The sequence below is a fragment of the Sciurus carolinensis genome, chromosome 14 (genome assembly GCF_902686445.1).
Source record: "Sciurus carolinensis chromosome 14, mSciCar1.2, whole genome shotgun sequence".
In the NCBI taxonomy this organism is placed as follows: Eukaryota; Metazoa; Chordata; class Mammalia; order Rodentia; family Sciuridae; genus Sciurus; species Sciurus carolinensis.
In genome coordinates this window covers 17,936,682-17,951,356 of record NC_062226.1, presented here as the reverse complement: position 1 = coordinate 17,951,356, position 14,675 = coordinate 17,936,682, and the positions used below count along the sequence as shown (strand labels likewise).

The following is a 14,675-nucleotide window of genomic DNA, read 5'->3' as shown; positions in this document are numbered from 1 at the left end:
GGACATTTGGAAGTAGCATTGATTATTCTCGCTTTTGGATGCAGGATAAGGATTGGCCTCCAAGGTTGATAATTTTTCAAAGGTCACTCACCTATGGATTGGTAGAGTCAGAATTTGAATCCAGACTTTATAATTTCGAATCCTGAGCTGTGTCTTCTCCCTGAGACTACCCTATTAGTTGTCCTTTGATAGATTCCCAAAGAAAACTTGGAGCTCAAGGACCCCACATCCTATGACACCCATTATTTGTCTCTTCTTCTCCATCCTCTGCCAACTGTCCTAATTCCAGATTCATGATCCCTTACGGAACCACTTTAACAGGGCCTAACTCATCTCCCTACCTCAGTCTCTTAAGTCACAGGCCACCGAGATCTTTCTAAAATGCAAATGTGGTCTTACTGCTGCTCAGAACCCATCAAGGGTTCCTTAGTCTGCATTAAAAGTCTGTCCTGCTTCTCCAACCTCACATACTGTATTTTTCAACTGTTCTCAACCTTCTGCTGTTCCTCGTGTTTTCTTCCAGTTTATCACCTCCTTGTCTTCATTTCAACTACTCCTGCCTGTGATTAAAACAACTTCCCTAATTTTAAACATTCAATGTGACCATTCTTTCAGTCAGCTCAGCTCAGTAGCCCAAGGGGTACTGGCTACCAGAAATCACAACCTCCTCAGAACTCTCTCAGGGCACTCATTATGGGGCAAATTACCATCTATCCCAAGAATAATTAACTGCTTGCAAGTTTGTCCCCAATATTGGGCAAAGCTCTCTCAATCTGAGCCATAAAACATCAAATTCCAACTTGATCAGCACCTAAGAGAGAAATGCATAAGAATATACAGGTGTGGGTTCTAGAGCCAGATTTTTGTGATAGAATCATGGTTCTGCCATTCACTATTACATGACCTTGGCAAGTCACATTTAAACTTTCTGTCTTAATTTCCTTATCTATAAAATAGGATATCATATTATCCATTATTGTCAGTATACTGGTAAGAGTGCTAGATTGTTAAGGTTCAAACAGTTAGTAGGCTTAATGATCTTAGCACAATGCTGGCATGTAATAGGATTCTATAAATGGTCCATGATGACAGTGATTTGCAGGCAGAGAGAACGTCATTGCTGTTCTTGTCTAACAGATACAGTTGTTTACATGAAAGACTGACTCTATCCATTCATCCTGTAATGTCTATTACTAATCTTTGGTGTTTGCTGAATAAAACACCTACTAAGTGCCAGGGTATATGCTAGAAATTCAAAGGTACCTAATTCATGGTTTTTTGAAACTCATCTTACATTTGGATCACTGGCAATCTTAGTTCGCTATGAGCACAAGAGCTATATTAAGGATGGGTTCAAAGAACAGTAGAAGATAAAAAGGAAAGAAGGCATCATTTGTTATGTTGGATGTTTTGAAAAATGATCATTTCCCACATTTGTTACATCTAATGTCCAAAGGACTCCTGGGAGATGTTCAAAGAGAACAGAGAAATGTGAGCAACTATATAGAGGGCAGGACATTAGCCAAGCAAAGTCCCATGGTCACTCCAGATGAAGACCTATCAAAGAAAAACCTTATATATGTACTTGATGTCATACTAGAGACCCAATTCCTTGGAACTTTGTGTGTGTGTTAACCAACCTGCAATTGTTTCACAATGAAACTCTAAAATAAGAGTAGTAGTATCCCTACTTTACAGATGCAGAAATTATGACCCAGGGGAAATGATTATCTTGTACAGTAAGGAAGTCTGAAATTTAAATGACCCAAGGATAGTGTGATTCAAAACCCCATGTTCTTAGCATCTCAATACTCAAGAGGACAAGGGGTACAGGTACACTTGGATCTAGCACAAGACAGCAGCAGGTACCTTATAGTGAAATTAAGAGCCCTGGTGCAGCCCAACTCTGACCCTGGTTGTCTGAGTGACCTGTGTGGGAGTACTGGTCCCCACCCTGGGCTTCAATTTTTCCAAAAAGACAGGTATAGGTCAATGATGTCTGTGATCTTAACTGCTACTCTTCTGTGGTGATTCAAATATGAAAGCAGAATGGAGTTCTGCTAGAAAATGCTGGAAGTCTGGATTCTGTCTTGCCTCTGACTTTCTACACATCATTAGTGGAGATGCCCTGTCGTCTGCTAACACCTTTCCAATGATGACCTCGAGACAGCTCGTAGCTACAGCCTCTTTCACAGATGGAGTGGGGAGTGAGAGGTGGAAAGGCAGCCCTCGGTGTGCAGTGATGAGCCTGCAGCCTCGGTGATGGGAAAAGGGAAAGGTTAGGGCCTGGCCTCTAGTTTGGGCTCATTCCTAGCATCCCAGATGGTAAGAGCAGGAAGGGACTTTTCCATTGATCCCATTGTAATGAACTGAGGTTCGAAAGGACGAAGTCTTTGCCAAACCCTAGGTGGATGATCACAAAGCTGGGCACAGAGCCTAGGAGGGGCTTATGACCCCCCCACAGAAACCTCTCCATGTGCAGAGCTCTCTTTGTGCCTTGCTCCTAACAAGGTGATGCTAAGATAGAAGACAGACTGCTGGTAAAAGCCACAGATTGGGAGTTGCGGTCCCCAAATTCTAATCTGGGCTCTGCTTTGACTATGAAGCCTATGGGTTTCTTAGGCTTCTCTATCCATATACTGAGAGAACTGACCTAGAGTTCCCAAAATAATGGACTTCAGATTAATTACTACCTTCCAATTTGGTTGATTTGGCCAATTGTAAATTGGTTGCCAACACGTACTTATTAGGAGGTCTCACTAAAACATCTGGCTGAGAAGAGGCAGCAGCACGGGGCCAGCATTCTCGCCCAGTGAGGAGCAGCTGGAGCTAAGTTCTCCATGTTCGTAGCTCACCACAGGCCCCACTGGCCCCCGCTGTCAAGCATTTGGCCACACTGGCCCGATGGCATCACTACCACTCCTCCTTTCAAAGCCTGGCTGAGCACTTGCCTCATGCTCATCGGCTCTCTTTTCCCCCAGCATGGCGTTCCCACAGTCCGCTGAGATGGCCAGCCCACTAAGGGTCAGTGATAGACTGTTCCCTGACAGTCAGCTGAATCCATCCCCCTTGCAGCCTTGCAGTACAGTGCACTGTGCTCTCTGGGGTCAGAGTGAATACATCTGTGCCCTTTTACCCTGCACAGCTCTACAGAAGGTTGAGGACATTGGGCTCAGCCTCCTGTGTCTTTTCTGCTTAACGTGAACAAATAATGCAGGGCACTCAGATGTTCTTTAGAGGCATTATTTCTAGGGCTTTTGGTGACCTGCTTCCTTTCCTCTGGGCATTGTTCAACTGCTTGGTCTTTCTCTTACAAGTTCCTTGTTCTCTGTGACCATGAAGCACATTCATACCATTATGTCCCCTGAAGTTTTTCCACACTCCTCATGGAGCCACTATATGGCTGACCAGGTCCTTCCACTTGGTCTTCACATGCCAGTCACACTCTCTGCTGTGTCACACCATCTCTTGTTTCTCAGCCATCCTGTGATCTGTCCTCTGCCGGAAACCCTCTTCGCCTCTGTATTAGCTTCTGATGCTGACATAACTAGAAGTTTGGAGCTTGAAACAGCAAATGTATTCCCTCATAGTTCTGGAGGCTAGATGTCTGAGATCAAGGGGCCAGCAGACACACTCTGAAGGCTCAGGGAGAACGTTTCCTTACCTCCTCCAGCTTCCGATGGACCCAGGAATTCCTTTCTTGGAAGAGAATATCTACAATCTCCGCCTCCATCCTCACATACATTCTCCTCTCTGGATGCCTTACCCTTCCAATTCTTAGATTGACACCAGTCATTGGGTTTGGCAGCTAACTTAATCTAGTATGATCTCATCTTGATCCTTAAATAATTGTATCTGCAAACATTGTTTCTAGGTAAGGTCACATTCTGAGTTTTCTCCCTACATGAAATTTGAGGGGACACAATTCAACCCACTACCATCCCTCCTCACTTCTTCAAGAAGACTTTGTAGCAGAGAATCCGGAATCGGGTGTGTGACTCTTCCCTTGTATCCCCACAGCCCCTGGGCAGTCCCGTCAGGTCAGAGCGTGAAGTAGAGTAGCAGCCTGGTCTTTTCTGTTTCACTGCCATGACTGTGAACTCTGTGGCTACAGAGCCTTTGTTTAGCTTGGCTATTTCTGTATCCCAAGTGCCTACATTAGAATGGGGCACCTTGTAGATGGTCAGTGCTATCAGTTATGAAGAAAAGGAAAGCTATTTTCAGATGTTGCAGAACTGAGCTAAGACCATGCTACTCTACTTTGCCCCAGCACAATCCTCACTCAGGAATAGACTCATGGAGTCCCAAATTATGAGGGCCCCACCCATCTCTTTTTACCTGCACCCAGTGGCCTCCCTGATGCTCCACTCAACCCAGTCTGTCCTCTACACCATAGTCAGAATTGTCACCATAAAGCACGGGTCCCTCCTCACATCTTTTCTAGCTCCTCGTCACCTGCAGGAGAAAGTTCAGGTCGTCTGCTTGGCATTCAAGGTCTAGCTAGGCAGCATAGCCTCAGCTCACCATCCCCCTACAAGTTCACATGAGCAGTCTGTGCCCTGTCCCCCTGAAACCCTGGCTGGTGTCCCATTCCTGGATGAGATCCTGATGCAGTCTGAGGAAAGAAACAGCCTGCCTGAGAGTCCCCAGCAGGTTTTAGGAGCCTCTCTGTCTGTCGGCTGAAAAACAGCGTTATTTTTCCTCTGCAAGTCTCTCTTGGCTTGGGATACATGGCTGTATTTGCTTCTGGCTTGAGCACAGCTCTTCCCCTCTCGGGGGCCCCAACTGTGCACTTTGGAGAGGTCAGTGTGACCTGATGTTAAATGGAGTTGAGTCGCTAGGCTGCCCCCTTTACTCTCATTCCCTGACCAATAGGACTGGGCACCACAGCCAGGGAAGTTCACATTCCACCCGAGTTTGGGGACATTAGAGGTCCCTGACCCCTGGTGACCTCTTGGACCCTTGGCCACATTCAGCTGGCTGTTCAGCTCAGAGCCTGAAATAGACACAGACCCTTGTCCTTAGCTGGTGTGAGGTGAGGAATGTAGGGGCAAAGGATGGAAAATGAACAGGAGGATGGAGGAAGAGAGACCCCAGAACTGCACGAGATAGACACAGAGAAATGATAGGAGAATAAGAGGTACCGTCACAGAGAGAGCGTTACAGACGAAGGCACCAATCAGAAACAGATTAACACAGAATAGGAGGTAGCATCCATGACTGAGAGAGAGACAAGAAGGCAAAAGAAAACAGAGAGGAAAAATAAGAAAAAAATCAGACAGAGGCAATAAAAAATGGGCAAAATGAGAAAGGAGAGATGTTGAAAAAATGCAAAAGAGTTTAGGAAAGAAGGACAAAGGGAGGAGGGAAGAAAAAAGAGAAAGAGTAAAGGAAAGGGGGAAGGATGGAAGAGGGATGGAGTGAGGGATGGAAGGGGGAAAGGAGGAGCGAAAATTTTAAAATGATTATGGTAAGATTTCACAGTGGGGAAGAAGTCAGAAAAGAGCAAGACAGGAATTCTGTCAGGCCTCTCCTGGCTTCTTTCCCTGGTATGTCCTGGATCCACCTTGGGTGGTGGCCTCAGCTTACCCTGATTCAGAGTCTGCAGCCTAGGCACTGGTCAGCACGGAAAGCCTCCTCACTGCTTATCTCCTGTATCACAAGAGCTGGAAGTCCCCTCAGAGTTTGGCTGGTTCACATCTGGAATCTGAGTCAGGAAGTTCACTGAACAGATTGGGTCACTGAGCTAAGAGAGAGTATCTAGCTATAAGCTGAATGAAATTCTTTCACCTGGCTTCAGACCTTTGTCTCACCAGTTGCCAGGGCCTTGGTCTTTCTCTTTGCCTCCATCACTTTTTGAGATACACAGCCTCTGCATTCTGAAAAGGTTCATTGATCTTCCCCTTTCACTTCCCCTATTACAAATGGAGAAACTGAGACCTCCCAAGTAGAAATCACTTGCTCAAGGCCCATCAGCTATTCAGGATAAGTGGCAGATGACCCTGGATCTTTCATCTCCCATAATCTGGGCAATCACTTTTGAAAGACAGCCTGGAGGGCTCCCAATGAATTTCATGTTATTTCCAGTAAATTTTGTGCTGATTCTTGGCAAAAAGAGAGGAAATGAAGAGGGTAGGGTAGGAACGTAAATAAAGAGAAGAATTGGGATTTCATCTAATACATAATTATAGTATCTGTGGTGGTAGTCCTGACTGCTTCTGCAGTGTGCTGCCCAGGCTGCACCTGGGAAGGGATGGAGTCACCAATCCTTGGGCTTTAGGAATGAAATCTTTGGGCCAGTGGTCTGAATTTCTTTTCAGAGGTGGGAATCTAGGGGCTGGGAAACAATAGCAGATAAAAGTTGTAAATCAACAGCTACTCAAAAATAGCACTGGGAGTCTACCCTTATGGAGAAGTGGGTATACTCAAGAAGACTCATAATTCAACTCTTTGTATAAGAGAAAGACAAAGTTTTTAATTCAGGGGTAGTTACTTAGCTTTTGGTGGGAGAACTGAAAATTTGTTTTGCATGTTTTTCTCCAACCCATCTGGGCATGGATCTTTGTATAAAAGAACCTTTCCCACAGCTTCCACCCTATGACCTCTGTCATTTCAACATGCCCAATTCTTATCATAATATAGTATGGTAATTTCCTGTTCAGGCACTGGCCATAAATTGGCTGGGTGCAAATCTTGGCTTCTCCACCTGTTAGCTTTGTGACTCTGGTCAAGTTATCTAACCTCTCTGTTGCTTGGTAGACTTAACTGTTGAAAGTAATAGCAACTACCTGAGATTATTATTTTGAGAATTAAATTACATAAAATTTATGAGAAAGAAAAGAGAAGAAGGAGGAAGAGAAACAAGAAGAGAAAGATGTTATGGTCTAGATATGAGGTATTCCTTAAATCTCATGTGTAAGACAAAGCAAAATGTTTAGAGGTGAAATGATTAGATTATGAGGTATGACCTCATCAATTGATTAGTCTACTGATATGGATTAACTGGAAAGTAACTGTAGTCAGGTAGGGTGTGGCTGGAAGAAGTAGATCCACTAAGGATATGTCCTTACAGTTTATATTTTATCCCTGGTTAATGAAGATCTCTCTATGGTTCCTTGTTGCTATGTCCTGAAATGTTCTTCTCTGCCACACCCTTCCACCATTGATGTTCTGCCTTACCGTGGGCCCAGAGTTTTGGGTCCAAGCTAACTGTAGACTGAATCTCTGAAGCTGGGAGTCAAAATAAAATTTTCCTTCTCAACAGTTTTTGCTCTTAGGTCTTTTGGTCACAGCAATGAAAAAATTGAATAAAACAGAAATTGGTATTGAGAAGTGGGTTGTTACTGTGACTTACCTGACTATGTCGTTCTGAAGTTTTTAGAGCTGGTTGGCAGGGGAAGGGGTGAATATTGAAAAATTTGGAGATATAAGTTGGAAAAGTTTTAGTGTGTTGTAAGTGGAACTTGATGGGTGATTCTGGTGGGGGTTGAGAAGGCCAGAATGCAGGTAGGACTATGGACGATAAAGACTGGGTTCATGAGGTTTCACTATTGGAAATTGGATTAGTATGTTATGTTCTGGCAAGGAGGTTGTCTACACTTTCCCATGTCCTCATACCTTCTGTGAGACTGAATTTGGAGATGATGTACTAGTTCATCTGGTGGAAGAAATTTTAAGGCAGCACAGTATTCAGATAATGGCATGGATATTGTAGCAGCTTTTAGCCAAGTTTACTGTGAAAACAAGGGACAGAGAGGAGACTGTAAAAATTTGAAAATCTTGCAAAATTTTGCCAGAATAGTGCAAGTAAAACTAGGGACAAGAAGATGTGGTTGTTGAAGAGATTGCAGCCACTAAAGAAATGCTATAATATTTTACAAAGAGACAATAGGAAAGATGATTTGAGTGCATTTCTGGAATTGGCAAGACCACACCCATTTCAGGCTCAAGTGTATAAAAGTAACAATTCCTTTGAGAAGACACCATTGTAGTGCCCTACTGCACAGGGGAACCTAGGAAATTGTTTCAAAGTGTTCAGTTGCCCAGACATTCAGATACGCAACATCCATGGTCCCAGGAGGCTTAGATACTGCTTGAGATGGTAGGAGACCTTGGCATCAACCACATGGTACTGGTTGTGCAGGATTGAAAGATGCTGGAGTTAGGGGTGATGGATACTTCCACCAATATTTCAAAGGTAGTCCTGGGAGACCAGGAAAAGTGTAGCAGTGTTAAAGCCCCTGCCAGCTGCACCTAAGAGTGTGATGCATGAATTTATGAGAAGGAAAATGTAGCTACGTGGAGATCCCTGAGATTAAAAGATACCAGTAATGTGGGATGTCTACTGAGGAAAGCTGAATAGGGCAGAAACAAGCAAAGAGAGAGGTTCTGTGAGTTTCAAGGAGCAAAGCCATAGGGACAGAGTTATATAGCCCTTTGGACAAAACATCAAATCATTGAACAAATATTTACTGGATTTATTGAGTTCTTAACTGGTATCTCTGCACTGTATTAGGCATCAGGGATAGAGGAAGAACAAGAAAGATATAAACCCTGCTCTTATGCCCTTCCAGTGAAAAAACAAACATTAAACAAGTAAACATATACTAAATAATTACAGCTTTGGTAAAAAGTCATAGCTTTGAGTGACTACCTGAGGAAGCTGGATTCTATGATAGAGAAAGTTGTCAACGAAGGTCTTTTTCAAAGGTGACACTTAATCACAAGTTTGAAGGAAAACAAGGAACCAATAAAGGGGAGAGTCAATGAAAGACCCTCAGGGAAAGGAAATAGTAGAGATAAAGACCTTGAGGGAAGAAGGGACTGGCATATTCTAGCAAGAGTGCCTGGTGAGTGATGAGTGAAGAGGTCAGAGTGGGAGATGAAGACCTAAACTGTTCTTCCACCAGAATGCTAAGAACATAAGGTTGTCAACGTATGGTAAAGTAAAATCTATATTAGGGTAAAATATATACTCACAAATAATAATCACTCCTCCTCCTTCTGCCATTTGAAAGCACCCACAGTAAGCTAAGCAGTGCTTTGGTCTTTTTCTCTGTTTCAGTTTATTATATGTTCACAACCCATGAAATAGGAACTATTATACTGCCACCTTACATATGAAAAAATAAAAACACAGAGAGGTGACAGAACTTGCCCAAGGCTACACAGAGGGAAAGAACTGGAGCTAAGGTAAAAAACCCACCTGTGTCCAATTTCAAAGGCCTAACTTAAAAGTGTGTAAGTGTGGGCATGTGTGTGTGATGGTGGTGGTAGCATTGAGGGTATGGATTCAAAGGACTTATTCCCCTTCTTATTGCTATTCTTTAACAAACATGGAGGGCACTGATAATCCTTTACATGTGCTCAAATCTTGATAAAAACATCCAAGCATTTTCTCATTTATGATCTAGTTTAATCTTTGCAACAACCTTGAGAGGTATAATTAATTGTCTCCATTTTATGAATAAGATTAGTTTTCTCTATTTTACAAATATGAAAGAAAGATGAGGCAAGTTATTTCTCCCAGGACCTGTAAGCTGTAATCTGGGTCTGCCAGTCCCCAAGTCTGGTACTCTTCCATGATGAACAGTGTTGCTTGCAGTTAAAAAGCTCTCTTCGACTCCTGTCCTCACCAGGTCTTTGTCACAACTCCATACATGTGTGCAGGCAGACATGAACAGCATAAGCGTGGAGGGGAGGATGGGCACTGGAGTCAGCTTGGGCATGGTTCTCAGTACTATCTCTTCTTGTTATGTGACTTTGGGCAAACCTATTACTCCCTTAGACCTGAGTTTCCCCATCTGTGAGATGGGGAATGGTAAGAATACTACTACCATTATCATAGGGTTTTGGTGAGGATTAAATGAGACAGCACATGTTCCTTTCATGATTTCTGGCATAAAGTAAATTCTGGATAAAATATTTTAATACTATTTTCCAGAAAAATAAGATGGGACTTTGAATCAGAATCTTGGTTTGGACTCTCCGTCTTGACCTTAGAGAGCAAGTCTTAGCCCTGACTGACTTCCACCTTTCCTCACACAGATGTGAACGTGAAGGCCAGAGAAGGGTAGGCACTGGCCCAAGGTATGACTGAGAGTAGTGAGAACTGCTGTCTGACCCCTGACCTCAGCCTCATTCTTTTTCAATGCCCTGCCTTCAGGGCCTTGGTTTCCCACTACTCCCCTAACCCCACCAACCCCTGCTAAGGAGTTTCCCTCTAAGACTCTGTCCCCACCATGGATGTTGGCACTTGGCTGCAGTACCCAGGCTCCCTTGGCACTCCTTTCATAGGCCGAAGCCAGGGTGGGCCGGGTGCGAGCCTCTGGATATGTGGGAATGAGTCCCCCACCCCAGGAATCAGGCCTGGCTGCTGCTGGTATGTTCACCGAGGACCCTTTGGCAGACATCCATGATTAGAGACAGGCAAGCCAGCCAAGACAAGACAGAGGCTAATTACCTTGGGTAATAGGAAATTGAAGAGCAGCTACAAGAAAGGTGTCTAAGCCTCTAGCCAGGCAAGGACAGGGACCACAGATGCCCAGCCTGGCCTCAGTCACTGGCACTGAGTAGAGACTCCTGCTCAGGGTCACCCCTGGACTCCAACACCCCAGGGGAAACAGGAGCTGGCCCCACTCTGAGGCCTTCTGGGTACCCTCTCTCTGCCGTTCTTGTTTGTTTTCATTCAAAGCAAAACAAATGAAACAAACAAGGAAATTCAATTTAAATAGGGCACGGGTGCTGATGTTTCTGTTTTGTTACACCAGGGTGAGCTTAGGACAGAAAATCAGACTTGACTTTCACTCTTCCAATTGGTCTCACCCTGAGGCACTGTGTAAAATTACATGGATGAAGGGGCTGCAAAAGCAATTTGCCTTCCTAGGTGGGTGGAGAGAGGGAATGGGGATGGATGGGAGGGCGGATTGGGAGAGAGAGAGAACGTAAGTCAAGTGTGAAATAAAACAGAGACTGAGACGCACATACAGAAGCAGAAACTAAGAGGATAACAAATAGGAGTAAGGGCTGGGGTTGTAGCCTAGTGGTGCAGCAACTTGCTTAGCACATGTGAGGCACTGGTCTTGATCTTCAACACCACATAAAAATAAATAAAATAAAGGTGTGTACATCTACAATTAAAAAATTATTTTAAAAAATGAAAAGGAGTAATAGGGAGAATGACAGACAAAGATAGGAATTCATAAAGAAATACTTTCCTGAAAGGTTTTGAAAGACACAAAGACACAGAGAAACAGGCATAAGTAGGGGCAAAACAAAAGTTAGAGAGGTAGAAAAATCGAAAAAGCAGCAGCCCAGGAGGAGGGTAAGGAGAGAGAGGAGAAGAGTAAATCCCATGGTAAAAGCATGAGTACCCAGAACTCTCAAGCAGGGGGGATCTAGTGCATCTTCATTTTAAACATGCTGAAACCTCACAGCAGGGAGGTGATATGAATGTTTAGCCCCAGTCCCAGAGGCAGAAGTGGTGGCATCAGGATGTGAACCCAGGTTCCCTGGTGGAGAGACTGGTCCTCCACTCTCCTAACACCTGAACCCCTTTGGAAGCCTAAATGGAGGGACTGGAGTCTGGCTGTGTTTAACAAAGCCCTCTCATCAGAATCCACCCTCTCTTCTCTTCTTTCTTTCCAGAGGATTCTGGATGGTCATTCCTTTGGGGGCTAGTAAGACTCCAACTTGCTTCATAGCGACAAGTTCCTCTAGGGTTGTTCTTGGAAGAAAGAGACACTGATAACCAAGCACCAAGTCAAAAACAATAAAATAAGAAGAAAATTGTTAACATTCCTCAGGCTTCCTCTGTGCCAGGCATTCGGGTAAACCCTATACTTACAGTTTCTCAACTCAATCCTCTTTCCATAATTCAGTGAGCTAGAAGTGATTACCAACCTTCTTTTCCAGAGGAAGAGACTATTGTGTGGAGCAGTGAAAAATGACTTGCCTGGGGTCAAGTTAAGCGTGTGTACAGGGCAGAATCAGGACTCACACCCAACCCAGTCTGTCCCCCAAGTCTGTGCTCTTTCCACTGTCTCACGTGGCTTTTCTGGCTCAAACAGAAGAAAACAAATTCTGGTAAGAAACGAGCAAGCAGAAAATGAGAAACCCTAAGAAATGGGACTGGAACTATTTTAAAACACGAGACTGAGTTGGTCAGACATCACGGGAGGAGAGCCGCCAGTGGGATGAGAGACCATTCCAAACAACCCTCTGGCTCCTTGTCAGTGTGGACCAGATCCCAGGGCCATTAACGAAATCAATTTCAAAAATAAATAAATAAATAAATAGATAAATAAATAAAATAAAGAAGCGTTCAGAGATAGATAGGGATGAGAAGCCCATGACAAGCACATTTCCAGGACAGGGGAAGAATGTTCCCTACTTCAACAGGTGGGAAGGAAAAGCGGCAGGCAGTGAGGAAAAGAAAGGGCACAGGAACGTGTTCATCACATTTGGAGGATGGCAACTGATACGTCATCTCTCATGTTAACTGCTTTTCTGTGGATCCATAAAATATTTCATAGCATATTTCTTACCTAAGGGAGCTCTAGGCATTATCCAGCCAACACCAACTCCCCTACAATGCCACCCAGAGACATGGTTACTCCTTCTGATGGGGTTCTGACCTTCCCTGCTAAATGCTAACTCTCCCATCGTGTGAAGAATGAATAGGGAGGAAGTTGAAATTAATAATTACCAAGCACAACAACAGCTGGCACTTCCTACACTCCTACCAAGAGCTCATCTCCAAGCAGAAAGCCTTTGCACATGATCTCATCAAGTCCTCTGGAGTTCCAATGAACCAGACACCATCTCATCTACACTTCCCACACCAGGAAGTGGAGACTCGAAGAGTTGAGCAGCTCATTCAGTAACTGGATGTTACATATCTGATGAAGAGGAGAACATGGATTCAAACTCAGGTCTGTTTGTAACCTGGATTCAAACTCAGGTCTGTCTGTCTCCGGTCTACACCCTTAAGGAGCCAGATGACAGCCACCAAGAAATTCTGAAAATGCCCCTTTCTTCATGGAATCATAACTTTTAGAGTTGGAGAGGACCTCATGCCTCTTAATCTAGTCATATGCTTATATGGTGCAGATGCAGTGACCCTAGAGCCCAAGGTGTTAGTGCCAATGCTTACTGATCACGATGGAGAGTCATGCTCTCAAAGTCTGGATCCAGTTCCACCACTCACTATCAGGACTGCATTCAGCTTTGAGGTCTAAGGTACATCCTACCACCACTGTGAAGTCTGTCTTGATGCCCCACAAGAGAGTTCTGACAGCACAGTATGGGGATTCCTTCCATAGACTATTCACTGTTCCCAAGTGATCTAAGAGAAATCTTGAACCCCAGTGCCTCTGAGACACTCAGGGTCAGAAGGTTCAATTCCCAGCTTCCAGTGATATTCTTGAGTTTGATGCACTAATGTGTTGGACATTACCAAAAAGTCTGAATATATCAAGTATTCAAAGGGGCACTATGGTTTTTGGAAAAGTCACAGTGTTTTCAGAAAGCAAGCAGAAGTGAGAGAGTAATTTGCTTTAGAGGTGACAGGGATTCAGAGATTGTGGAGAGGCTAACATTTATTGAGCATGTAATTAGGATACTGTGCTCACCCCAATGTTTAATTAATTAATGCTTAATTGTCATATAACTCTGTAAGCTGTTTTATTATTTCTATTTTTCAAAGGCAGAGGTAAGATAAGTTATTTAAAATCATACAATTAAAAATACTAAAGTCAGACTTTAATACAAAGTCTGTGGTCTTTCATACTATCGCTAGGTTATAAGTTATCTAAGGAAAGGACCTCTGGCTAAGTTAACATTCATACCTGAAGTCCTAGGACATAAGAAACCCTCAGAAAATGTCTGCCAAATAAGTAAATGAGATATCAACAAGTGACTAAGAATGAAAACAAAACAATTGCTAAATGAAAGAGTGAATGAAATGAAGAAATATAAGAGTGGATAAATGGATGGATGAGATGGATGGAGGAGGGAAGGAGGGAGGAAAGAAGTGAGGGAGAGATAAACAGAGGATGGTGGAATGTTGGGAAAATGGATAGGTGAATGGGTGAGTGAACAAATCACTGAGTGATGAAATAAAATAATAAAGGAATAAGTTGATAACTGATTAAGAAGGCTCATTACTTAACAAATGCAGCTTTCTAGGCTACAAAGGGAGGTGGCCTATGGGTCCATAATTAGGGTATACAAGAACAGAGTCTAGAGTGTCATGTTAGCATTGTAATAGCTACATCCAGATGTAGCAATTCTCATCAAGGTGGGAAATGATTGAAAAATAAGCCCCTTTTATTTTCTGAAATTAACAAATGTGACTTCCTCTTGCATCTCCAGAAGTTTGAATGCAGTGACTTATGTATTCTGCAAAGGAGATGTATCAGTATATATACTTCTCAGTGTGTGTGTACATGTGTGTGTGTGTGTGTGTGTGTGTGTGTGTGTGTGCGCGTGCACATATATCCCAGATATATAATGTTTCTAAAGGGAAACAGTATGGAAAACAGAAAAGAGCAGTAGGCAGGGATTTATTTCCATCCCAGCCCTCCTTGATAAGTTGTTCTGTGATCTTGATGCCCCCCGGGCTGCAGATTCTTTGTCAGTAGGATGAATAGTTTTGAATTTCTGCTTTCTTTCCC

General features: G+C 43.6%; 1 protein-coding gene across 6 annotated transcripts in view; it reads right to left on the bottom strand.

Moving 5' to 3' along the window:
- Astn2 (astrotactin 2) overlaps positions 1–14,675 on the bottom strand; it is an 851,054-nt gene that overhangs the window by 37,704 nt on the left and 798,675 nt on the right. The gene's annotated exons all lie outside the window — the stretch shown is intronic.